Source organism: Myxine glutinosa, chromosome 6 (assembly GCF_964187855.1).
Source record: "Myxine glutinosa chromosome 6, kmMyxGlut1.1, whole genome shotgun sequence".
In the NCBI taxonomy this organism is placed as follows: domain Eukaryota; kingdom Metazoa; phylum Chordata; class Myxini; order Myxiniformes; family Myxinidae; genus Myxine; species Myxine glutinosa.
Genome location: NC_136266.1, coordinates 166,261,344 through 166,275,792, shown reverse-complemented (window position 1 = coordinate 166,275,792; position 14,449 = coordinate 166,261,344). Strand labels below are relative to the sequence as shown.

Sequence of the window (14,449 nt, the reverse complement as noted above, 5' to 3'; positions counted from 1 at the left end):
GATTTAAAAGGCTCCTTTCAATTTCCTCTTCAACTCATTCCATTTCAAAAAAATATTCAATCTCTTATAATTCTTTCTCACTACATGCTCTAAATTCTCATTCATTCCACCCCTCCTCCATCGTTCTTAAACGGATCGCTAACTTGAAAATCACAATAAACCCAATTTGTTATTAATGTTCATCTTTCATTAATCATCCACTTTCTAAACTCCCCCCTTGCCCCTCCCCTCCTAAACTCCCCCCTTGCCCCTCCCCTCCAAATCTCCCTCCTTGTCCATCCTCTCCAATGCCAAACAGGAAATTAGAGCTGTCTCCCTTGACATATCACGTGCCTTCGATACGGTCTGGCACCCCGCTCTGCTCAACAAACTCTCCTCCTTTGGTATCCATGGAAATCTCCACGCATGGCTGGCGGATTTCCTCTCCAGTCGTAGTCAACGTGTGGCCCTGAATGGGTTTCTCTCATCTCCTCTTCCTGTTCAGGCTGGAGTTCCCCAAGGCAGTGTTCTCGGCCCTGTGCTTTTTCTGGTCTTCATCAATGATCTCTTTGACTCTCTTGAAAATCCTCTCTATCTCTTTGCTGATGACTCTACTCTCTGTCGTTCCATTCTTCATCCCTCAGATCGGCAGTCTGCAGCCTCATCACTCTCTGCAGACCTGGACAAAATCACAGACTGGGCAAACAAGTCGAACATGTCTTTCAATCCTGACAAATCTCACACTCTTACGATGTCTCTCCGAAAAGACCGACTGGACAACCCTCCCATCCACTTTCTGAATAATCCTCTCCAAGAAGTTCTGTCACTCAAGCTTTTGGATCTCACTATCTGCCATGATCTTTCCTGGGAAAACCACATTTCAAATCTGGCCTGCAAAACCAGTCGCCGACTGGGCATTCTCCGTCGTGCGAAGTCCTTCCTTGGCACACCTGAGCTCCTCACCACATACAAGGCTTTCATCCGCAGCTCAATGGAATACTGCTCTCCCCTCTGGGCTGGTGCTCCTGCCTCACACCTAGCTCGTCTTCACGCTGTTGAAACCAAAGCGTTCAGAAACCCCCCACCCCTTCCCACACCTCCTCCCCCCATGCCCTCTCCCTCCCACACATCTCCCTGCTCTCAAATGTTATGTTTGTGTGCTTCTCCTCTCCCCATCTTGTCTGCCGCTCCCTCTTTTTAAATATTTTGTTTGTCTGGTTGATTTGTTTGTGAAATAAATGTTAGCTCTTTCACGAGCCTCGAAAAACCAAAAAAAAAACCTTTCGTCCTCCCCATCCTTCCCTTTCTTGAAAAACTTCCCGAACAATATTTTATTTCCATTGGAGAAAGAATGCCAGTGTGTTCGGTGGTTATATCTGCAAAAGGTGGCTACTTTGCCGAGTCAAAATTTTAAATTAAATTTTGTTAAACAAAATGATTCTTTGATTTCTTTTTTTTGTCTCCAATTGTTTGTTTGTTCCATGCTTAATTTCAGAGAACATTGAGACATTAAACTGCATAAATTTCAATAAAAACTGGAAAAATTGAGGTGTTCTAAAACTTTTGACTTGTAGTGTACATATGAAATAACACATCATTACAGTATTGACTTACACTTTCCTTTTGTGCATCCGATGCATCGTCTTTATGGATTATTTTCAAAGCCACCTGTGAGAAAAGTGTTTCCAGGGTTATTTCAGTTAAATAAGTAGAAAACGCAATCAGATATTGCAGACCCTCACTGGGGATGTATTGGTGTATTTTGTGTGGCATATAAATGGAAGGATGAAAGCTAATTGATTGCAAATGAAGCATAAAATGGTCTAAAGGGCAAACGTTTGAAAGGGTGTGAAGGGTAAAGGTTGAAAAGGTATGAAGTGATCTAAAGGGTCGAAAGGGTCTTAAAATACTGTTAAGATTATTGGGTTAAGTAAGAAAATACAGCAGGAAAGGTGGAATTATATAGAAATAGTATGGGCCGTGTGACGTGTAGGAGCATTTTGATGTACTAAGTAGGAAAAATGTAGCTTAGCTTAAGGTTGTGTTTAAATGTCATCATACGGGGGATGATGCCATGTTAATTAGAGTAGGGTTCACGGTTAATTTTTGGTTGGTGCGACGGGATCGTTTCTGGTTGAAAAGAGTGGTTGGTGCGACGGGATCGTGAGGGAGCTTCGACTGGTGGGCTCTTTGGTGGGCTGGAGGCACCGGCAGAGTTTGGGGAGGGGCAGGGGGGAGCAATGCCCCCACCTTTATTTTTTCAGTAGTTTACAATTAAGATAAAAACATCCCGTATTTAAACGTGGGTAACAATAATGAATGTAAACTGCATTTATGATTTCACGTACATTGTAACTACACCAACAAACGGTAATTTTGGAAGTCAGACCCAGCTACCTAGAAGTCAGACCTTGGTATTATTATTAATTTTAAGCCCTTGCCCCCCCCTCCCCCCCCCGCCCCACCCAAAAATAGAGAAGTCGAACTACGTCCAATGGCTGGAGGCTGCCCTGTCTTTTCCGAAGTGGAGACACAAAGAGGGCCGTCTTCATGACTCGCCTTATCCCGGGCATGCCTTCGCACGCACGGCGTTGCCACCATTCTTTGCCGCTGCCCGCTTGGTGGCCCTGAGGCTTCGCCAACTTCCAATACTACAGGATCCATTTTGGGGCCAGTTGTGTGTGCCGGATCGTCAACTTTTATTTTCTTACCTCTCTGTGTGTGTGTGTGTGTGTGTTTGTAACTGCGTTTGTTTGTGTAACTGCGTGGAGGTACCTCAAGTTACCATTTTTACCTCAGCCTTATTTTGCCTTGCGCGCCTTTTTAAAAATATAAATCCTTATTGTTGCATGTTATTTGTCTTATTGGTTTGGGTTTCGGATTAAACCCGTGTTTCTGTCGTCAAACGCTTCGTGTCTCTTCCCTTTCACGCGCGCAATAAATGCCATAATCGGGAGGTCGCCTCAGGAGTTAAGGCTGGTTCGGCTCATCCATCCAAGGCTGGTGTTCACTTGCTACGGATGCGACAATATCTAAGGGGTCTCCGATGGTGTAATTTAAGGACTAAAGGGTCTGAATTGTATTAAGAGGTCGAGAGGTCAAACGAGTCAAAAGTGTCAAAGGGGTATTAAAAGGTTTGAAGGGTGTGAAGCTCTGAAAAAGGTCTAACAGTTCTAAAGGAAACGTAATTTATATCTATTCTTTTAACTATTTATGTCGTTCCAAACAAGTGACGTCTGGTCGTCACCACTGTGCTGCAATGCGCAGCACACACCATCATCAAACAATCAGCTGGAGACTCCCATGATGCTGTTGGTGTGCCTTTTGCAACTAATGTCATAAAAATGAACCGCCAGTTGATACTCCTCATAGGGGAATGCAGCACCTCATACACCACACCGTGGATAACGAATGTGATGACGCACTGTGTGATGCTCTGATCCGCTTATGCATAGAGCTTCGACCATTGGATGGACCTGTTGTCAGCCACACAAACCCCACCCCCACCATACGTCTGGTTCACAATGAGCTTCTTCAGCACCATCGTATGAGATTTGAGATTGTTTGCAGCAAAAACCTGAAGAAGAATCCCATCGCGCTCGAGAAGGCAGTTTGTGAGTTCGAGGACGTGCTTATACATCAACATCCAATGGGAGGTAAAGCACACGAGGGGAAAAGGAGAGGGTTAAAAATTCCCAGTTTTTCACAGCATCATATGTGGTTTGCTCATCTCCTTGAATTTACACTAACAGCACTGTATTAAAACTCAAACTTACAATTCAACATGACCGATTGTTCTCATCTTGCTGTTATATCTTTTTCATTTTTTACCCCGAATAGCAAAATTTGCTGAAAAGGTCAACAAACCTTTCATTCTTCATTCCCGTGAAAAGTAGAACTACACGCGTGTACGTACCTCTTCTCCAGTCAGCATATTCTGCGCAAACCAGACGGTCCCACATGCCCCACTTCCAAGACGATGGAGAATTTTCAAATTGGGAATTCCAAACTAGAAGAAATACACAAAGTAACAACCATTCAACTCAATAACATGAAAATTCTTATCATTGCATCTTCATAGTGGATATATTCCTCCCCCACATTTTTAATGACCTACCATCGACCATGAAAACTTTTTTTTTTACAAGACAATTTGCAGTGTCAGGTCAAACACAATTCAAACCAGAACGGCACTTGGTAGAGCGTATCCCTCCACCAGGCTGAATGGTTCACTTTTGTATCCCACTGATAGGCCGGATCTGGATTCGGACCTGAACCAAAATCTAATCACCTTGTTGTTGTCGCCAAACCAACTCGTCCCCCAAGTTTAGGCATAACTCATCCACAGCTTTTTAAAATATTATGTTACATATCACTTTTGGCCCAATCTCTCAATGGTGACGAATCATTAGCAAAATTAAATAATACTCGTATCCGAATCCATATTCAGATCTTCACCAAAATCGAATCGAATCGTCCTTGTCAGACACCCAACCTGTCCAACAAGTTTCGTCCAAATCCGTACATAACCTTTTGAGATATCTGCTATGTGTCGTTTTTAGCCCCGTCACTCAATGGTGAAGAAACACGTAATGATTAAATAATTCTCACATCCGAATCCCACATTCAGATCTTGTTATATACTGTGATGTCATATCCTTTTCCGGGTTCCCACCTGTTGAGCGCACTGATCTCTATAATAACTGGATGGGTGGACTAATGGTGATTGGCCTATTCTCGTTGAGGCAACAGGAAGTGACCTGGCGCCATCTTGACACCCCCAAAACAATCGTTCATTCGACTTGTCGCGTGCTTGCGGACCTGGTGAATGCTGCCATAAAAGCTAGATATTTATAGTAATTTTGAATTGCAAATCAACTCTTTTAAGAATTTTATTGTGACAAGCGACAGGATGCCTGCGTGGGTTTCGTTTGGTTGTACAAACCGCGATGAGCGCAACAAAAGAGAGAAAGGAGTGACTTTCCATCAGTAAGTTTTAAATTTTTTCTTCATGACTTTGATTTTCAATGTCTGTCGGGCCTTGTCGTCAGGCTCACGTAGCCCTAGCGGACCGCATATTGTGAATTGTCATTGATGAAATATTAACCTGCACAGTGACAATGTGACAAAATTGACAGTGACAATCCCTGGTGTTGGGCTAGCGGCTAGGGTGCCGGCTTAGGATCCCAGGATCCTGGGTTCGAATCCCGGTCGATCGCTGAATTAACGCCAGGGGGGTTGACTCAGCCTGTCATCCTTCCGAGGTCGGCTAATTGAGTACCAGTTCACTGGTAATTCCCTGTTTGTCGCTAAAGGCGGCAAAAAGGGTTGGCGTCAGGAAGGGCATCCGGCCGTAAAACATTGCTTCAAAAAGGGGACCAAAAACAACAACAACCACGGTTCCCGAAAAAGGCCAACCCCCGCTTGCGGGGAAAAATGGCCTCTAAAGGTGTTTTTTTTTTTTACAGTGACAATGCCCGGGTCTGCTAGTTCGCTAGGACTAAGTTGACCAGCAATTGTATAATTTATGCACTAAAATGTAATTGTTGACTGTTTATTCATTTGTGGAATGACTCGTTGACAGTGATCTCAATGTATCAGCGCACAGAGGCACATATTAGAGCAGGAAATATTTAATTGCATGGGTTTATCCCTGGTCTGTTTTAACTTGTTATAACAGATCTTCAACTCGCAGAACTGCTGTTGATAATCAGGCAAAGAACAAAATAATTTTGGCCTAGCAGCAAACAAAAATACAGACTATAATTTCAAATTTTACTTTTATTTTTATGTCAACCGACAAGTATTGTTTATAGTAAATTTTGTTCTCCCTGTGTGGGAATTCCCATTTTCATTTTATCATGACCGACTATTGTTATATTTCATGACAACATCTGTCAACCAATGCAAGGATGACGTTAACAGAATGTATTTGGCATGCAGGTTCCCACACTGTGATCCAGAAAGGCTACGGAGGTGGGTGTTGAACACAAAGAGGGACAAGTGGCTACCTAATTCAAGATCACGTCTCTGTTCCGACCATTTCACAGACGACAGTTTTGACAGGACTGGTCAAACAGTTCGTCTGAGGCCAAATGCAGTTCCCACCATTTTTGGATTTCCTGACCATCTTCAGAAGGTAAATGCAAATGTCATAATCTCATGAGTACATTTTCAACAACAAATTAAGTTTCATGTCTTTTGTCATTTGATGTTAGCTGATGTAATTGCTATCGATTTCACTGCATTACACAAGACGATGTGATTTCAGCAGTCTCAGGATGCCTTCTTGAGACGATTCCAACGCAATCAGCCTTGTGTTTCTATGTCAATTAGTTCCTGAGATATTACGCAAAATGTGATTCTAAGGTTTTTTGAGATCCTGATCTCGTACAGCTCGTATTATAAAGCACCAGAGCATTTGTAAAGTTGTTCTGGATAGATATATACTGGAATATAATTATTTTTAATATTTAATTTCCAGAAAGCTACAACTCGCAGACAAACCAAAGTCAAGAACGACTGCACCACTGAACCAGGCTCCAGCACAGAGTCCACTCAACCTGATCCAACATCTGAGTCCATGTGCCACCAAGACCACTCCTATGCCACGATGGCATCTCCAAGAAAATTGAAACACAAATTGGATGACGCCAGTGCTCAGCTGCAAAGTTGCAATAAGAAACTAAAACTTGAAAAGCAGAAAACAAGGCGTTTGTTGCAAAAAGTGAATGATATGAGTGTGGTTGTGACATCTTTGCGTGATAAGAACTTGATCACCACAAATTGTGCAGAAATGTTGGAGACAACATTCAGTGGTATTCCAAAAGAAGTCATGAAGAGAATTCTGAGCAATACGAATAAATCTGCATCCTATCCAGAGGAACTAAGATCATTTGCTATGACTCTTCAGTTTTACTCCAGTAAAGCATATGACTATGTGAGTCTTTTGATTTGGCCTTGCCACATCCACGTCAAATTAGGTCATGGTACAAGGGCATCGAAGGAGATCCAGGTTTCACCAAGGCTGCATTTAATGCCCTACAAATGCGCACCAAAGACTACGCAAGCCAAGGGAAGGAGGTTGTGTGTGCCATCATGTTTGATGAGATTGCAATTCGCAAGCATGTTGAATTCGCCAATGGAAGATACCATGGATATGTCGACATCGGTAGTGGGAAATTTGATGATTCTACACCGGTGGCAAGAGATGCTCTGGTGTTCATGGCCGTATCGGTGAATGAATCTTGGAAAATACCCTTGGGATATTTCCTCATAGTTGCCATGAATGGCGAGCACCGCGCTAATGTTGTCACGGAATGCTTTCACCGTCTACATGAGGCAGGTGTTCGAGCCGTCTCGCTTACATGTGATGGACCTTCTTGTCACCTGGCCATGATGCGTTGTTTGGGTGCAAAAATCGATGTCACTGCATTGGATCCATCTTTCGCCCATCCAGCTGATCCAACCCAAAGAGTGCATGTGATTCTGGATGCCTGCCACATGTTGAAGCTGTTGCGGAATGCATTGGCAGACGGTGGACTTTTCCAGACCAGTGATTGCAGGACTGTAAGGTGGCAGTACATTGAAGAGTTGAACGCTCTCCAAAAATCCGAAGGACTTCGTCTTGGAAATAAACTGAGGAGTGCTCACATACAGTGGAAGAAGCAGAAGATGAAGGTAAATCTTGCTGCGCAAGTTTTCAGTGCCAGTGTTGCTGATGCATTGCAATACTGCAATGAGGGTCTCCAACTGCCACAGTTCAAGGGATGTGAAGCGACAGTGGAATTTATCAGGCACATCGACAGTGCCTTTGATGTGTTGAACAGCAGAAATCCCCTTGGGAAAGGCTTCAAAGCACCTATGAGGAAAACCAACAAAGACAGATGGTGGAAAATAATGGAAGGAGCCAAAAAATTCCTCCTCAGTCTGAAAGATAGATCAGGCTCTCCGATGCATCTCGGTCCTCGGAAGACAGGGTTCATTGGTTTTATTGTTAGCATGGAGAGCACAATCAACTTGTTCTCTGAACTTGTTGATTCACCAAATGCCCCTCTGACATATCTCCTGACATACAAATTCAGTCAGGATCACATCGAACTATTCTTTGCAGCTGTACGGGCACGAGGTGGCTTCAACAACAATCCCACAGCGAGACAGTTCAAGGCGGCGTACAAGCGCCTTCTGGTCCGACATGCAGTCAAGAACGGAACAGGAAATTGTGCAATCTTGGACAGAACTGATGTTCTCCACATTGACAACGTATCGCAATCCACAGTTAACGTGGCAAGAAAATATGACCTGCTCATCAGAGATCCCACTGCAGATGAACATGATTATGCAGATACACCGAATTTTGAGGAGGTGTCAGAGTACAAAGAAGCTGCTGTCAACTACATTGCTGGTTTTGTGGTGCGCATGATGTGGAAAAGAACAAGTTGCATGCAGTGCACGAAAGCATTGGGTGCTATCAATGTAGAGAGCCACCAGTTTTGTGGCCATTAAGGACCGTGGAGGCCTGGAGAAGGCATCCTCAAGCATCGTCTCCGTATGCATGGAAACTGAGAAATGTTTTCAACGTATGATGAAAATATCGGATGGAAAACTTCCACAAGGTCAAGGAATCTGTTCCGCAGTGGCAAGGAGTGTACTAAAAAACTCATCTGCAATGAATCTTTTTCCTGATCTCCATTCGCACCAGTTCGATACAGCAGTGGAAGACAACCACATCCACAAGCTGGTGACCATGGCTTCATCCTGCTACAGCAAAATAAAGCTTTTCCACATGGGAAAAGAACACACAGAAATTATTACTGGTGATAAAAGTGCGAAAGCAAATGTCAAGATTAGTGCTGTTCAAGCATCAGTGAATTGAATCTAGTTGTGTGTTTTGTGCACTGATCTCTATAATAACTATAGAGATCAGTGGTTTGCGTCCATGTAGTGTTCATCATTGTGAACTTCAGTATTTTGTGGAACATTAATGTCCACAAGTCCTGTTTATATACTGTCAAATGTGACATGGATGTTGTATATGTTTGTTATTACTTACCTAGTTAATATCGTGACATCATTTTTGCACATGTAATTTTTATTTGCACAAATATTTGGGTTTGTTATTATTGTTTCAGTGAAAGTTGCATCTTGCCAAATTTATTAATAATTCCTATACATGTGTTTTGTAATTACTTTGTTTCATTTTGTAATTGTTGGAATCTCGCTCTTGATGTATTGGTACTATATCTACAAGACAAATTCTTTTGCACAATAAATCATACAATAAATTTGTTATAAATAATAATTAAGTTTTGTTGCTGCATTTTCCAAGATTGTTCAAAAGTATGTTAAAATGCTTGTTTGAATGGCGTTTTAAGCTGAACTTAACCTTGTAATTCACTTCGGATACACAGAATAACAACATCTTCTCAATCCATGTATACATCATTATGATAAATTTTCAGATATCTGACGCTGAATAGAAACCAAAATGCACCTCCTCATTTAACTGAAACTTAGACAATTATTAATGAGGATAACCTGGAGTTGGCAAGAACAAACAACCTATAGTAACCATAACTATTATACACTATATACACCATATGAAGTAGGTGCAATTTATGTTTTAATATAGCATTGGTTGTTATGAAACACGTATTTGAATGCGTTGCTAATGAACATCCGCAAAGTGAGTTGGACAGTTCTCACTAAAAGCCTAAAATATATCCTTCCAAAGCGTTTTGATCTTCAAGTATGATTCAAGCGCTATATAAAACATCATATTGTTGTGGATATGAGGACTGTATATATATATTTTTTTATTGTGTGCTGTATGATTATTATTATTGTTGTTGTGCTGTGCCTCCTGCCTCCGGAGCTGTGTAAGATCAAAAGGGCGTCCCATAGTCCACAAGCATACACGTCAGCCAATCATAGGATATTCATGTTCGATAGTTATATCTTATTCTGTGTTTTAAGATAAGGCTGTGTCTCCCATTAATTGAAATACTCCATTGCACCAGTGAGAGAGAATAGATCCCCTTCCATTCCCATCCCCAAAAATCCCCATTTCCTTCACATCCCCCCTTTCGTGATTGCCGACCCTCGATTGCCATATTACATCCCCTCTCGTCATTGCTGAGCCTCGATTCCCAATCACCTCCCCTCCAATAACCGCCATTGACCACGAGGCTCGAGTCAGGGAAGAAAGGCGTGTCTCCACCTCGTCAGAGGAGGGGAGGGGCGCGCCCGCCCGTCGTCGTCCGGGGCGGAGCCCGAGGGTCGTGCGACCAGCCAGGGCCGAGGTGAGCGCCCCGATGGGCGTGTCCATAGCGCCGGGGGCGTGATCGCTGGGGGGCGCTATAAAAGGGCGCAACCGGAAGTGGAGAGAGGAGAAGAAGAAAGAGAGATGCACTCTGGGTTGGAAAAAGAAGGGTTGTGAAGAGAGGAGGAGTTGGTTGCAAGGAGTTGGTCACAGTCGGTTGCCAGAGAGGGGAGTCGGTGGTGAGAAGTGAGAGAAGCAAGAAAGAGTTGAGGGTTGAGGGTTGAGGGACCAGACCAGTGAGACAAGTCCTGGGAACGCAGCGGACGGAGGCCGCCGCAGCCGCGCCACCCCACCGCCAAAGGGGGCCTGAACGGCGGTTCGGAGCAGGGCCGAAACGGAACGGCGGCTGCTGAACGCGCCGGTTGTGCTGCAAGACCCCCCCTTGGACCTTTCCTCTCCCGCCAGCCATCCACCTTCTGCCATCCCTGGCATTCCCCGTGTGAGTCGTCTTTGTTTGTTCTGTCCTGGGTAATAAGTTAAGTCTGTAGATAAGCTAAATTTGCACTGTGTCACCTGCGTCTTGTACTTGTAAATAAACTGAATTGCTTTTTGTTGCTTGTGTGTAAATAGTAGAAATAAATTCAGTAGTAATATTTCAAACCTTTTTTTTTGTCTCCGTTTTCCTCTTGCATTGCGTCGCTTTTGTCTTTTCCCTCATTGAGCAGCTAGGGTGCGATACAACCAACGTTCGGGTGGAATCGGGTGAGTTTTGTTAGGTCGCGGTTTTAAACCACCGCTCGGTCTATAACATCCTAACCGCGATCTATAACAATTGGTTGTCAGGAGTTGGATTCGAACCTGGGACTAAATTTATTTAGCCCAAATTTTGGAACACCAATTGTACTATTAGAGTAACAATTGGTGTCGGGGAGTGAGATCGACCCGGAGCGCGCTTCACGCGCTCAAAATTATAAAGTACGAAATTTGTTTTGTTTTAAAGGAAGAGCCCGAATTTTGAAATCGCGCCATGGCTGTCCAAGGCGACGGGATGCCGGTGGGAGAGATAGAGGGGTTAGAAGTAACCCAGGACTTCGGGGAAGAAAGGGAGGAGGAAAATGGCAATGTGGTTGCGGGAATTTCAGGTGCACAAAATGGCGCTCTAGCGCACGTGATTACAGCGGCGCCACATTTAGCCACGCCCATGGTCGCGGTAGTCGAACCGGAGATGCCAATGGATTTGAACCTTTTTTTTATACAAATGAAGGCCCTTATGGCCCAGAATAGTGAGCGATTGGAGGGCCGGATGGATGCTCAGAGTGAGCAATTGGGGGTAATGGGGAACCGGATGGATGCTCAGAGTGAGCAATTGGGGGTAATGGGGAACCAAATGGGGGTAATGGGAAACGAAATGGGGGTAATGAGGGACGAAGCGAGGGGTACCGGTGAGGGATTAGAAAAGAAATTTGAGGGATTAGACAAGAAATTTGAGGGGTTAGACAATGGGATAGAAGGGGTGAAACATGGGTTAACGGGGGTGGAAAACAGAATGGCTGCCCAGGAGAATCAGTTAGAGGGGGTAAAAAATGGGTTAATGGGGTTAGAAAATAGGATGGAGGACAAATTGCGGGAAATAGGGGAACAATCCGCCCGGGAAATCGAACAGATGGGGAACCAGATGGAGGAAATACGACGAGGGGTGAGTGAGGAGGTCTCGGGGCTACGCGAGGAGGTAAAGCGAGGCGAAAAGCGTATAGAGAAAGAAGTGAGGAATAATACGGCTAAGTTACAAGGGGGAATAGAAGATCTGACGGAGGAGGTGGAGCAGCTGACAGAGGGACAAACTAAGTTAGTGGAGCAGGTTCAAAAGAACACTGCGGTACTAGGAGGGTTAAAGGCGACACAAAAAGAAATTAAAAACGAATTAATAGCGACGCAGAGGCAATGTCAGATGGTACGGGAGGAACTGACAATGAGGGTGGAAGAGGTGACAGAAGCAATGGAGACGAAGGACCGGGAGGTAAGGACGCACGTAGAAACGGTCACGGTAGCCTTAGAGGACGAACTTGAGGAGACGCACCGAGAAATAAAAGAGGTTAAACAAAAACTAGAGGAAGTGGGAGAAGAGGTGAGTGAAATTAAGAAGGGACGGACAGAAACTAAGAGGGAGATAAAGGAGGAAGTCATGGAATATGTACAAGGTCTGTGTTCAAATCATGATGTGATGCTCACTAACCAAATAAAAAGTTTGCAGGTGGCGGAGGAGGTGAGACGAAGTACGGAGGTGAGTGGCAATGTATATGATGTGAGGAAAGCTTCAGTCGGCTTGGGGATTGGTTTGGATCCGGGTGTTCGTGAGAGGCCGTTGGTGAAGTGTGCGACAGGTCTGGTGTGCGAAAAAAGAGGTGTGCGAGAATGTCCGACCATGGGGTGTGTGAGAAAAAAGTGCACGCCGAGGAGTGAGTGTGCCGTCAAGAGTGAGTTGGTCGAAGCGCGTGTGCGAGGGAGCGCAGGGAAGCGCGGTGTGGTGAGTGTTACGGAGGAAGTAACGAAGAAGTGTGCGCGGGAGGATGCGCGAGAAAGGTGTGTAACGGACGGGTGCATGGGGAAAGCGCATGCTGTCAAGAGTAAGGGTGAGTGCGCGACCGAGAGTGGAGGTGAGAGTAGTGAGAGTGAAACGGAGCGTGAGTTGGTTGTGGCAGGTGAGCGAGGATGTACACCTGGAATAGAAGGATGCACACCTGGAATGGTAGAGCGTGAGTGGGAATGCGCGCTGGAGTTGGTGGTGAGGCACGTGGTTGGGTGTGCGAATGAGGGCACACCTGTGATTGTCACAGAGGAGGTGACCGAGGAGGGGGCGCGAAGCGGTGTATTGGTGAGGTGTGCGAGCAACGAATGTGTGCCAAAGTGTTCGGTGGTCAGGTGTGTGACCAAGGCTGTGAGTGGAATGGGTGTACCTGGGTGTGTAAGGAAAGGTACGAGGAGCATGGGCACAGCTGGATGTGTGAGCAAGGAACGGGCTGCGGGGTGTAAGCGTCCAGGTGAAGCATCGACGTTAGACGGGGTAGAGTTTAGAACGACTTATAGCCGAATCGGGCCCTCGGTGCGTGCTGGGCCTCGCTTTGAACGGCCGCGGCCGGGCTCCACTAAGCGGAGCGGGCGGCTGGATAGGAAGGGTCGCTATGGCGACCACGTTTTGTTGAGACGTGCCGGCAGGTCGAGATCGGGACATTGGATGGCTCCACGCCGAGGTGATGCGTGGGATCTCGGCCCGGGTAAGCCCCCATCCCTGCCACGAATGCGGGACGTATCCAGCCGCTGGCACAAAAGAACCCGCGTTCATGGCTCGGCTGTACGAAGCCGAGCTTTCGAAGGAAATTGGCGCACCGAGAGGATGTAATAAGTAGACGGGTGATGGTGATAGTGATAGTGATTTAAAACGAAATTTAGAAAAGTGAATAGAATTGGCAGTAAATGGAAAATTTTTGAATTGTTGGATTTGGACGAGCGAAATTGGTAGTGAGAGACCCCCGATGTGGTGGGATGGCAAATCCACCATCCCTCACAGGTGGGGGCAAAGGAGCACTAGATTATGGGGTGTATGGCAGTGAAAACTAGCCCGGGTGGGTTAGGATATGGTGTGTAGGGATCTAGCGAAGATTGACATTAGGTAACGTTAAGTTTAGTTAGTGACTGATACCTGTAGTGGGGACGCAGGTAGATTAGTATGGATGATAATGACGTGGGAGCGCAATAGTTTAAAGGGACGACTGGGAAGCGCAAGTTTCAGAGGGGAGTAGTTAGCTGAGATGATGCCGTGTGTGTGAGGATGGAACAGGTGTGATTGCACAGGTGTGCAACTGAACAGGTGGATGGAGCAATGTATGAGTGAGTAGTGGTGATTGTGTGTTGTGTTGACCAACTGGTCCAGGAAGAGGAGGAGGGTGCAGGTGGCACCAGGTAGGATTGCACAGGTGTGCAACGACAGGTGAATGAAAGACAGGAGTCTGGAATAAATGGTGTGGAGTATTGGAATGGATGGTCGTGGAGTGAGTAGGGTGGAAATTGTGGAGTGGAGTGGATGGTGCGAAGGTGTGAATGGGGGAAGAGTGGACCCCCATCACGGATACCCGGGGCGGGTAGTGTAAGTGTTAGGTAGAGGGTACAGGTAAATTGTGGTTTGGATATTGGCATCTGTGGTGCGAGGTGAAA

The 14,449-nt window shown here is 45.3% G+C and overlaps 1 long non-coding RNA gene across 1 annotated transcript in view; it reads left to right on the top strand.

Moving 5' to 3' along the window:
* Positions 1-6,015, top strand: part of LOC137428968 (uncharacterized) — a 123,372-nt gene extending 117,357 nt beyond the window's left edge. Inside the window, exon 2 of the long non-coding RNA XR_013623745.1 lies at positions 5,923-6,015. This is a non-coding gene — a long non-coding RNA (uncharacterized LOC137428968). The remainder of the gene's footprint in view (positions 1-5,922) is intronic.
* The last annotated feature ends 8,434 nt before the right edge of the window (positions 6,016-14,449 follow it).